At 39.7% G+C, this 12,228-nt stretch overlaps 1 long non-coding RNA gene across 7 annotated transcripts; it reads left to right on the plus strand.

The window, feature by feature from the left end:
* The first annotated feature begins 2,411 nt into the window (after positions 1–2,411).
* LOC126876336 (uncharacterized) lies at positions 2,412–11,511 on the plus strand. Of its 7 annotated transcripts, none has more exons than XR_007694118.1 (10): positions 2,412–4,000; positions 4,252–4,349; positions 4,607–4,760; positions 4,852–5,028; positions 5,599–5,744; positions 5,871–6,096; positions 6,168–6,392; positions 6,473–6,580; positions 8,634–9,462; positions 10,403–11,511. It is a non-coding gene; the product is annotated as an uncharacterized LOC126876336 (long non-coding RNA). The 7 variants fall into 7 exon arrangements; XR_007694120.1 differs by having other exon boundaries at positions 4,881–5,028; XR_007694119.1 differs by lacking the exon at positions 4,852–5,028 and having other exon boundaries at positions 2,412–3,377; positions 3,750–4,000.
* The last annotated feature ends 717 nt before the right edge of the window (positions 11,512–12,228 follow it).

Genomic DNA, 12,228 nt, shown 5'->3' on the forward strand with positions numbered 1-12,228 from the left:
GTGCAGGTATTCAGTAACGTCCGCGGCGGTTTTGGGGGAATGGGGTTTGAATACTTTTGACAAGTGTTTAGCAAACAGGTCGCTTTTTCTATAGGGCTTCGCGCCCATCCACCTTGCGGACGGCGGATGGGTGGGATTATTTGTGGGGGGCGTGTGAGTTTCCTAGAGGCCTTCCATAGTGAGTAGTTGGCGTCGGCTGTGGGGGATAAGTTGGCGAGATATTTATGGAAACAGTCGTTTTTATAGTTTCTTAAGGTTCTGGATAGCTTTCTAGTTGCGTTGTTAAGTTTGCGTTTGTCCTCCGGTGTTCTATGGGTCTGCCATACTCTTCTTAGTCTACGTTTTCCTGCTATTTTTTTTAGTATGTATTGGGGATATTCTTGTTTGCTGTTAGATGGCTTTGTCGGTGTGGAGAGGCGGATTGCGTTTATTATGCTCGTCTTTAAGTATTCCGTGGCTGCTTCGATATCTTCCTTTGTTTTTAGTGGGGTGAAGGCTGAGGTTGAGTGTGTAAAGACTTCTCTGAAGAGCTGCCATTTGGTGTGTTGGTTGTGAATGGAGCCATTAGGTGTATTCTCGATGATTGTTGAACTGACTGTTGCTATCACGGGAGAATGATCAGAGGAGAGATCAGCCGAGGAGTTGATCTGGACGTGTCTTGATGGGATATTTTTAGTTATGAAGAAGTCGAGAAGGTCGGGTATTTTGTTGTTGTCAGTGGGCCAGTATGTGGGTTCGTATGTGGTGAGGTAGTTGAGGTTGTTGTTTATTATGCTGTTTAAGAGGTTTTTGCCTCTTGCTGTAACCAGTCTGCTGCCCCATTGGATGTGCTTGGCGTTATAGTCTCCTCCAACTATGAATCTATTGCCCAGGGTGTCCAGGAAGTTATCAAAGTCTTCTTTGGCGATGGAGTGTCTGGGAGGGCAGTATACTGCTGAGGTGGTGATTGAGCCATGACAGTCTTCTATTGCTACGTTTGTTGCTTGGAGGTAGTCTTTCTGGAATGATGGAAGTTCGTAGTGCTTAATACTTGCTTTGATTATTATTCCGGTGCCACCGTGGGCCTTTCCGCTGGGGTGTTGGGTATGGTAGAATTTGTAACCATTTATTTTCAGGTAGCTCTTGTCGGTGAAGTGGGTTTCCGATACGAGCATTACGTCGATTTGCTGGTGTTTTAAGAAGAGTTCTAGTTCAAGTTTGTGTTGCGCTAGACCGTTGGCGTTCCAGAGTGCTATGCGCCTTGGTTTTATTTTGAGTCGAGGCGTGCTAATTTTTCCACGATGAGTGTTAGTAGCGATAGCAAGTGATTTATTTGCTCTGATTGTTTCTCTATTAGCTTTTCAAGCCTTGAGGAGTTGTCTATGTTAGGTGGGTTGGGGACACTGTTTTGGGGAAGGTTCCTTTGGCTGTTCGGGTTATTTTGGATGCCTTGTACTGCTTGGGCATAGGAGGTTGAGGTGGAGATGAATTTGGTAGGACTGGGTGTTTGGTTGGTTGAGGGGGTTGGGGTAGTCGTGAATTTCGGCGGGCTGGGTGTTTGGTTGGATACCTCTTTTGCTCTGAGCTTAGGGTACCTGTTCGTGTATAGTGTTTTATATGCTGGGCAGCCTTTGTAGTTGGCAGGGTGGTCCCCTTGGCAGTGGATGCATTTCGCTGGGGTTTCCGGTGATTTGGCGCACTGGTCAGTGGAGTGAGTGCCTGCGCATTTAACGCAGCGGAAAGTATGGTTGCAGTATTTCTGCGTATGACCGTACCTTTGGCACCTTTTGCATTGCACTATTTCTTTTTTCACGAGCGGTGGTTCGATCTTTACTATCGCGTTCATTAGGCGACTGATGTTGTAGATTTCCTTATTGTTCGGCTTTTATTTAATGTCTAGGAAGAATAAGGATAACGGGTCTTTCGAGACTCTATGCCTTATATTACTTACGTTGATGACTTCGTGGCCGAGTTTTGAGAGTTCGTATTTGAGTTCGTCTATGTCTGCTGAGTGTTGTATGTTTCGTAGGACCACCCGGAAAGGCCTTTCCTGTTTGAGTTGGTAGGTGTGGAAGTTGGCGTTCAGGGTCCTGAGTGTCTTGGTGAGTTTTCTGTAAGCTTCTGGGTTCGTCGGCAGTATTTTTACTTTATTGTTGCTTATCTTAAGGTTATATTCCTCCTTGCTGATATCTCTCTCTAGGGAGTTGATCTGTATGTCAATGACGTCGTCCACAAATATTGGTGGGGGAGGGGGGATTCTCTGCGAGTGTTGGTTTGGTGGCGGTTCTACGATTTCCATGGCGTCGTTTGAGGATTCCAATACGGCGAACCTGTTGTGTGTGTTTATTTGCGTTGCTGTTTCTATTTTCCTTTTCTTTGTAGTATTAGCGTCGTTAGTGCGGAGAGTTCTGCTACACTTCTGCCACGGGGGGTAGCACGGGGTAGCTGCGAGTCTGCTCCGGAGAGCCTGGTCGCGGTTGCTGGACCATCATCGAGCTAGTTAATTCGGAATGAACAACTAGTCGTGAGGCTGTGAGGCTAGTATTCGGGTTGGGGTTAGGTGCGTGGGATTTTCTTCTCCCTAAAGGGTAAGGGACACTTAGCTGTGTTCTCTTTCGACGGTTGGGCGACACGTGTTGTTTTCGGACTACGCTGGGCACTAGAGACACGTCTGCACGCTTCGGCACTCCACAGCGAACTGAGCCCAAGCTCACTATCATAAATCTGGAACAAATACAATCGGATTGAATGGCGGCAATCGCTTAATTACGGCTATGGTAGAATCTAGATTAAAGTGTTAAGGGACTTTCCCAAAATTCCAAAGGAGAGGCTCCGGTGTCCTTTCATCTCTGATATATATATATATATGCTCAGATTTCAGAGCTTAGTTTTAGGAGTAATGTAATATCGTAAGGTAGTTCGAATTAGAAATCAGTTGAAAATAGATAAAACCGAGTACGTCGTCTTTCTGTGGTTCGTTTACATTTAAGAGTGCCTGCGTGACTAAAGGCACGTAGTTGGTAGTTCTTACATAGGTATGAGGGAAACAATAGACAACGTTAGAAGAAGGACGGTTTCGCTATCCAAGGCGGGACGACCGAAAGATCAGAGTGTGCGAGTCGAAAAGTGTGCGTGTTGCGAGAATCAGAGCTAATTGAGTCGTCGAAGAGTAGAGTCGTTAGAGGTAATCGAGTCGTCGAAGAGTAGAGTCGTGAGAATTGATAGAGTTGTTAGAGAGAGAGAGTGTGTGTGTGTGTGTTAGATTCGTTGTGACGAGGGTGGTCAAATAACTGTAAAGTTATTTGATATAGATACGAGTATTGCATTTAGTTTCCGTTAAATAAACATCGTTTTCTGTCCAATTTATATTTGTATATTCAATTTAATATTAATAAATTGTAAGTAATCGGAAAAAAAATTCTATCCTTATTTCCACGATATTACAGTAATATATTGTATTTCCCAGATTACTTTCATTAATATTCGTCTTAAGACATTAATAACACTCAATTTTAATTTTATCAAAGCAAAATAAATATTTTTGTTTAATTAAAACTCTACTCCTAAAAAAATAAAACTTTTCTATTTATGCAAAATTGCATGCAATAAAAGTTTCAATGAATACACTTCGTTTTGTAACTGTTTTCTTCAATCAGAAAAGATAACGGCCAAAAAATTATTGTTATTCCACAACTAATTGGAAATTTTGACAGTTTAATTCGATCATTGGATCGATTACACGTACGGTGATTTTTCAAATTCGGAATCAGTTACAGACCTAACTGAAGAGTTAAGCCCTGCGATGTGTAGTTGGTCCAGGGACAGTGTGGCAAATCTATTCGTTCAACGCTGATTGGTTCCGCCATTTATAAAAGCGCTTCCTGCAGCAGTTATGTATAGATTGGTATAAATATAAATGTATGAAGTATACGTTTACAAAGTTGTCTGTAAACAAAGTGTAATAATATTTACCGTGTATTGGAGTGTATATAACGACGGAAATAAAGAATAATAAGAAAAAGTAAGATATTATTAAAAGTCGCTCTTATTAATAGATATAAATAATAGTTGAATAACCTTTTTATAAGATTGCTAAAGATAACCTCAAAAGAAAATACAACTTTTTTGCAAAGTTTAACGATAAATTATATTACAATTTTAAATTAACATCAAATTTTGAGCTACACACATCTTAGTAATTAAATCTGTATGGTGTTATCCGTTTTTACTTTAAGGTGATTTATACTTCGTGTTTATTACAAATTTTTGCAGTCATCATAGAGAACATACAGAATTAACATTTAAGTTTGGAACGTTAGTTCAAATGCCTGATTACTCAGCCAAGGGATGCAGAAACAAGTCAAAGAGTGGTAAGAAAATGTATTATCATCCGAACGATCCCAAACGAAGAGAGTAATTCGCAATTAATTGCGTAACTCTTGGTGGAAAATAGAATGTAATTGAATATAAATCCAATTTTTAATATATTATGTTTAACAAAGTATTTGCATTACATTATTCCAGTCATACAGTATTTAAAAAAAATATATAATAAGCATAAAAAATGTATTTAAGTTTTCATTAATAAAATTAGACACTAATGACTTTACGCTGTTAATTTCCCTAGGCCATAGTTGTACACACAGGTCTGTTAACTGCTGTAAAGGAGATAAGGTTCTTAATGTCGCAAGATGTACTTTACCAATCGGCCACCATTGAACACTGCGATCGAGTAGCTAGGGTTTTGTGTTTGGCGCCATTCTTCGGTGAAAGCACTAAAGGTAAAGAATATAAACTAAAGCAGTAAGCTTATTCAATAACTAATACTATATTATGTATTTATTATAATTTCTCACCATTTATTTCAAGCAGATACATCTACAATACTCCATTTATTACAGAAAGCATTGTTTAAATGAATATTAATTATGAACCATTATTAAACATGCATTATTATTACCAACAAACAAGTTTAACAAGACCACAATTTTCAAATTAAATATGTACACATATCTTTAATGCTTTTACATTTGACGCATATATTGGAAAGTAAGTTTGTTTTTAGTTTTTTCTTAATTTATTAAAAAATTGTGTAACTATTAACATTACCTATAACATACGTAAATAGTGTCATATTTAAAATATTACCCATGATTAAAAATTTTCAATGTTATTAAATTCTTTATTGAGGAAGCTAAATTATAATATAATTATAGAGTTTACAAAGGATTTTAATAATGAAAAAATATTTATTTTATATAACATTTATTAGACATTAGTTAGATATAAAATAAGAATAATATAATCATAATAATCATATATCTAAGATAAAAGTTGATCTCCATGATCATTAACATGGTGTTGCTTTTTCCTCACACCCTCCTGCTACACGCTTCGAAGCAGAACATACAGCGAGTAGATATTACGGAATCAGATCCAACAGCAAACAATACAATATGTATAGAACTCTAATCATGGAAACACCAACACCTTTGGTAGCCGAAGTTATGCACAAGTAACTAACCTAATCGCCACCCTTAACACCAACATAGCCAAATCCATCATTAATACACTCAAGCAACCACCGTTACAATACTAACTAACGGCAATTACTTCCAGACGTAGCAGTATATGCACCACTGCGAACAGGCAGTACATTGACAGAGATTATAGAAGTAGCATTGGCAACTACTACTTATGAACCAAATAACAGGCAAACAAAAATAATTCCGCAAGACTTTCTTGACAAAATCAGAGGAAAAAAGGTAAGCGAAAGCAAAATGACAAAAACATAGAGCAGGTGAAAGCAAAAAAACATCTAAACAAACTTGCAAAGGAAATAGAAAGTAAAATAAAAGATCATAATAATAACGAATTCTCAAAATTCATAGATTCACTTTCTGCGTACGAGAATTCCAACTATTTCCTATGGAAAGCCACGAACAAAATAAAGGAGCCAATTAAACTAATCCCAGCAATCAGATTAACGGACAACACATGAGCCAGAAGCAACGAAGAGCAAGCTGAAGAATTTTCCAACCACCTTTGTTGAAGTTATCTCTTCGAGGAACGCGTGATGAATGTGTAACAGAAATATATTTAAGTATAAGTGTAACTGTAAGTATAAGTATAAATATAAGCATAAGTATAAGTACAGTGTATACTAATCCAGAACCACACTGTGGCAGCGTTACATTACAACAGAGCTTCGAAGCCATGAGTCTATGGGTATTTATATAATTACGAAAACTGGCCGGTCTATATATACCCTGCTGCACCATCTGTGCATGGCATATTCCTAAAAAAGGCTATGAGACTGAGAGGCCCTTCAAATTGATTTAGAGCTAAACAATACTCAATAGCATCGGGGACTAAGAGAACTAAACGCTAGAGAAGATGTAGTTTTCCTAGAAGTGAGTATTACTTCAACACCCTCCCTAACACTCGAAATCTTTACAAACGATTACTTTTTAACATCATTGTTATTTTTCAGACCTAATTTTTGTCGTAAATATTGAAATCTTGGTTTCGGTAACGCCTTCGTAAATATATCTGCTTGTTACGTCCGGCGACTCTCTACACAAAGCAGACTCCACGCCACGTGAGTTCTATTAGAAACAGTGACAATGACTGTTTTGTATCGTATCTGGTTATATTATTTATTGTTCTTACTTGGTGCCCGATTTTTGTTAGTTCTTTGCATATATTTTTGGTGTTTGTTCTTGGGTATAGGTCTCTAATTACTACTTTGTGGTTCTTTTCTGTTTTGAGTTGGTATGTATGATGTATGGTATGTTTAATACTTGCGCCACTTTTCGAAAGATTTTTGGAGTATTTGTTTGCACTTTGACTTGTTCCAGTTTTAATTCCTTTATACTGTAGTTTTCTCTTCCGACAGTGTTGTTTAATAGTTCAATAAGGGTATCTGTTATTTGAGCATGAATGTAGATCGGTGGTGGTTTAACGATATGTGTTGTCATTGATTCCTCTGAACTCGTATCTCCGTCTTTTATCAGTGAGCTGAAAGAATTTCGGAGTGGGATGTCCTGTAGCCACTGGTGCATTTCTGTAATTTTTATAGCGCTTGTATTTAGGATTATTTTACGCCTTTTGTGAGCTGTTGCTACCTTCCAGTTTTCATCTTGATAGGATAGTTCGTTATTGTAGCTGTTTTCTTCCTGCTTTTGCAACGTTTCCATTTCTTTTATAGGCTTTCCTGTTCTTTGTTAATTGGTTGTTTTCTGCTTAACGTATTTGTAGCTTCATTTATGAAACATATGTCACCCTTTTTTGTTTGGCGGCGGTATTGGTTGTTGCATTTTGAAACTTTTACCATGTGACAGTGTTCGTTAACGTTTTAACCTCCTAAATTCACTATTTATCGCACTAACACTGGAGCACATTTATTCGCGCCTGTTTACCTCGACTGCTCGGGCAGAATTGTCATTACAATGCAATTATCTATATTGTTACATCGAGGCCTTTCTTCTATTTTGTCCGGCAATTTTCATTTTTAACGTGATGAACATTTTCTTCTACATCATATTTTAAAATTTGTTAACAATCACTGTTTACAAATTGACGGCAAGTACCTGATTTGGGATTATACGTTCTATATACATCGAACGTAACAATAAGGAACACAGAAAGCAACTGAGATATAACACGATATTGAAATTGGAAATTAATTACACCCTCGTAGCGGTGCCTGCATCAGCTTGGACTAATTCGCAAACGATGGAAGTTGTATATGTTAGAGCGAAAAGAAGCCTCGCATATTCAATCTCAGAATGTCATGTCCGAAGGAAGTCCATCTCCAACGCAGCTAATCGAACTATGCGTCTAATCGAACTTTTCGGGGTTATTTTCATGTTCGGTATCATTTTGATCGAAAGAACCTCAACAATTCAACTAAAACAACGTTTTGTCGATGAAATAAAAGATGTAGAAGCTTCATTTTTTCTATCGAAGAGATCTTAACAAAAGAACGATAACAGGTTGTACCTTAATGCCTCGATGAAAGAAATTTTATATTTTAACGTTTCAATATTTTAATGATGCAATAGTATAATATTTTAATAAGAAGGGAGAAATGGTACGTTCGTGTACGATTTTATACTTTTAATCGGCAAAAATGACGTTGGAAGGGTAGAAAAGCTATTGAAAAACATTTGGATAATTTCTCATCGAAGCATCTGCAAATGTAGCTGCTGGCTGTAGATGTCGCTGCTGGGGTACTGCTATATTTTTCTAATTTAGATGCGTGGAAGAAAAATGGGACTACGGGCGCCGGGATTCGAATCCGAGTCCCGAACGTTCGTAACCTAAGGCGCTAACCACTGCGCTACCGTTGTCCGGTATTAGTTAGTGGCGGTAGTTGTTGTCGAGTGCCGCGACAGATCTATCGGACGATGACCCGCGGCCGGTTCGATCGTAACGTCGATTAACATGTATCAACGACTGGACCCGCTAGTAACATCAAAATACAATTTTTTTTGTCAAGGAGAAACATTGAATTATAGGCTCGCCCTATCAACTCAAAATCAACTTCAAATGACGACTAATTAGACACTTTGGAAAGTTTCACATACATCACAATCACGATAGACATTACGCAGGACGATTAATTCGTTTCTAAGTTTCTCTTTGTACAGAACCATACCGTCGACCGATGGGTCCGCGGTAGAAAACGGTAACAAGGAAGAATGGCCGCAGGAAATCCCTGACTCCTAAAGCCGCGAGCAAGGTGGTTGGAGCGGAGGAAGCGGCGATTGAAGCCATGAACTTAGGTGATTAAGATTAAGGGTACGCACCCTCCAGAACAATCTGGGACAGTCAAGACCTGCTTTTCCAAACCATTCTGGAGAGCACGGTTGCCCTAGCGGTGGTGGCCGAGCCATACAGAGTCCTGGACGCTCCGGACTGCGCCGGAGATACAGACGGCTGTCACCTGGACATCAGCGCCGGCATCGTCCGCCCACAGGGATCCTCTGGAGCGCGGCAACGGATACGCAGCGGTCGAATGGTCAGGAATGGTGGTAGTGGCCGTGTATGTGTCGCCCAACAGCGAATGGACAGCGTTCGAGGAGTTCTTGAACGGGGTAGACGACTGCCATTACGATTACGAGATATAGTATTACGTTATAATACATTACATTATAACGTATTCCGTTAAATTGAATTACGTTATATCATATTACGTTTTGCCGTTCCTTCACATACTGAGCAGAAGGCGAACGTTACCATGATCGCGGACGGATATTAAGACAGGCGGAGTGGGGATATGGTAAGAATAGAAAGGGAGGCAAGTGGATCAACACAGCAGTTGCCCGTAACCAGTCGTCAGTAGGAATCGCAACCAGAAATTTCTGAAGAAGTCGCTGGTCAAGAAAGCAAACGAACTGCGGAACGAAGCGCCGCGTATTAAGTTGGCAGCCTTCACGTAATAGAGTACATTCAGTAATATAGTATTACGTTATATATGTCGGAGATGAAAGAACACCGGAGTCTGTAATTGAACAATTGTAGTTATTCAATCCGATTGTAATTGTTCGAGAGTTGTGATAATGAGCTTGGGCTCGAGGCGACAGTCAGTCGCCGAACGTAGCCGCGGTCACGGGATGAACGCTTTGTCTAACAAAGGTATGGAGTAATTCTATAGCTCTCCTTAAAAGAAATATTCGTGGCGACACGCGACAGTAAACATTCCAACGGTTTCTGTCCCGTGGCTCGCCACACGCAGACCCTATTCTTCGAGTAAGATGATTACCAGATGTCGATGCGTCTCCGCAGTACATGTTCGGCTAGCCTGAGGACCCGTTATAAATCCTAAGATTTAATTAACTAAAGTCCTTCAAACAAACAAACAGTCATTGTCCCAACTACGGGAAAATAGGGGAGACCTATTTTTCGACGAGCGGCGTCTCCCACTAGCAACTTTCCATCGAGGGCGGCTAGCATCTTTTTCTAACCACCGATATGGAGATTGACCAATTAGCAGCAACGCCAATTTGTCTTACTTTCTGAACGAAGGCTTTTCTCGACGAATCCGATGATCTCGTGTCCTTAGACACACCCCATTATAGTTTTCCTCTGTGGCATCATCGGGACGGGAAAGGCATTCTCGCTCGCGATCTCAGTGATGAAAGGAGTAACTCTTTACAACCAGTGAATATTACGCATCCGACTTAGATTTCGTGAGTACGTTCATCTATCATCCCGTCGACTGCGGATTCGTTATTGAACTTAGGATCATTGTCATTAGTTTCTCGAGTACCTAACTACCACGGTTACTTGTCCGGTTCTATAATAATCGTATTTGCACTAGTCAATGTCTTCTCTATTGCACAACGACGACGTGTAATCCAAACGAAGATTCGCTTCACGCCCCTAACCCTAATTCTAATGTAAACCCGACATATAGTATAACGCTATAACGCATTACGTTATAAAGTATAGCGTTATAACGTACTACGTTATATAGTATTACGTAATATGGAAATAACGTATTACGTTATATAGTATAAGTAAAATCCAATGCAACCACAGCTATCAATATTGAAGATTAAATATGTAATTGAACGAATCTCCGCTTCCGTTGAGGATATGTAGACAATTCGATGCTCGTTATACTCCACGTTTGATGCCAAATACAACGCACATCATCTGGTTTGCGCTATGTCCACTCTTTTCCTGTCAAATCCGATGCAATTATAATTTTTAATGCTCAAGGCTAAATATTCAATTCTACGAATCTCCGCTGCTATTGGACAAATTTCGACAATTCGATACGCGTTGTACTCCACATTTGCTGTTTTACACAGCGCACATCAGTCGGTTTGCACTATGTCATCTCTTTTCCCTGTCAAATCCGATGCAGTTAGAATTTTTAATGCTCAAGGGGTAAATATTGAATTCTACGAATCTCCGCTACTACTCAGGATACAGAGGCAGTTCGATGCGCATTGTACTCCGTATTGGCTGCTTTATACAGCGCACATCAGCTGATTTGCACTGTGTTAATCCTGGACCCTGTCAAATCCAATGGAGTTAGAACTTTTAATTCTCGAGGCTAAATATTGATCTCCGCTGTTATTAGGGATACCTAGGCATGTTGGGTCCCAAAGGTGCTAGTGGTATCATTGCACTGTTCACGCCCAGTAGTGCCAAGTGCCAACTCCTCCTCCAAGTCGGTGGGGCTGGTAAATACTGACTTGTCAGTGGCTACGTGGATGGCGACGTGGCTTAAGAACTCATCCTGCCCGAGGAAGAGAACATGCATCATGGCGTAAACAATCACACGTCGCAGACCCGATCGGGTGTCGTGGCGGGTTAAGCCTTTCGTTACTGGCGGCTTCTCCTGCGTCACAAGCGCTCTGCGCCAAAAAGAAAAAACTTTCCTCGAAACAGGGTATTTATAACTTCTTAACACACTCACTTTTAATTGAAATTTGGGTAGGCCTACTTTGGGGGGGGGGGGGGGGACAATCGTCTCCCCTAACGCCACATTTAGTTAGTTAGTTCATAGGATAGGCCTAACGAGAAGACGCGGGGAGTGTACCGGCAGTAATTTCCAAGAGGTCTCGGACACTGCTGCCAAACGTGTAGGTTGGCCACCGTGGAGTTTTTGTCAGTAGGAGTTTTGTCTGGCACTACTCCACTAATTCTCCAGAATGCAGCGGAGTGTCCATGAGGATTTCTCCACGTAGAAGAAAAAAAGAAAGAAGGTGTTGAAGCATATAAATAGGTGATATATCGTATTTCAATTCTTTGAATTTTGTTTGAATTATTGTTAATTACAATCACAATTTCTGATAATATCATGCACACGATTAAGTGTAACCACGCTCTTAATCGTCATCGTTGTCAATTACAATTATAATTCCAAGTTTACTTACATTCATTTTAACGAAACCAATGTTTATTGCTAGAACACGCGCATATTCGTACAACGATGTTAAAAATCTGAGCGTAATGGAAATGTACGTACAGCAGATACTCACAGGAAAAACCAACGAGACTAATAATAAAATCAATGAATTAGAAAAAAAGAGCTATAGACAAATATCTTATAATATACCGTGGCATAATCTGCAATTTATTATAAAATAATTGATCCCAGCAGTATCAATTATAAAAGAAGATGGCTGAATATGATAGACACTGTCGAATACTAATCAAATATAATCATTTAGTTAATCTTTAAGATTTAAGTTAAGATACATCTTTGAGGAATCAATAAGTCTTTCG

The sequence above is a fragment of the Bombus huntii genome, unplaced genomic scaffold (assembly GCF_024542735.1).
Source record: "Bombus huntii isolate Logan2020A unplaced genomic scaffold, iyBomHunt1.1 ctg00000070.1, whole genome shotgun sequence".
NCBI lineage: Eukaryota > Metazoa > Arthropoda > Insecta > Hymenoptera > Apidae > Bombus > Bombus huntii.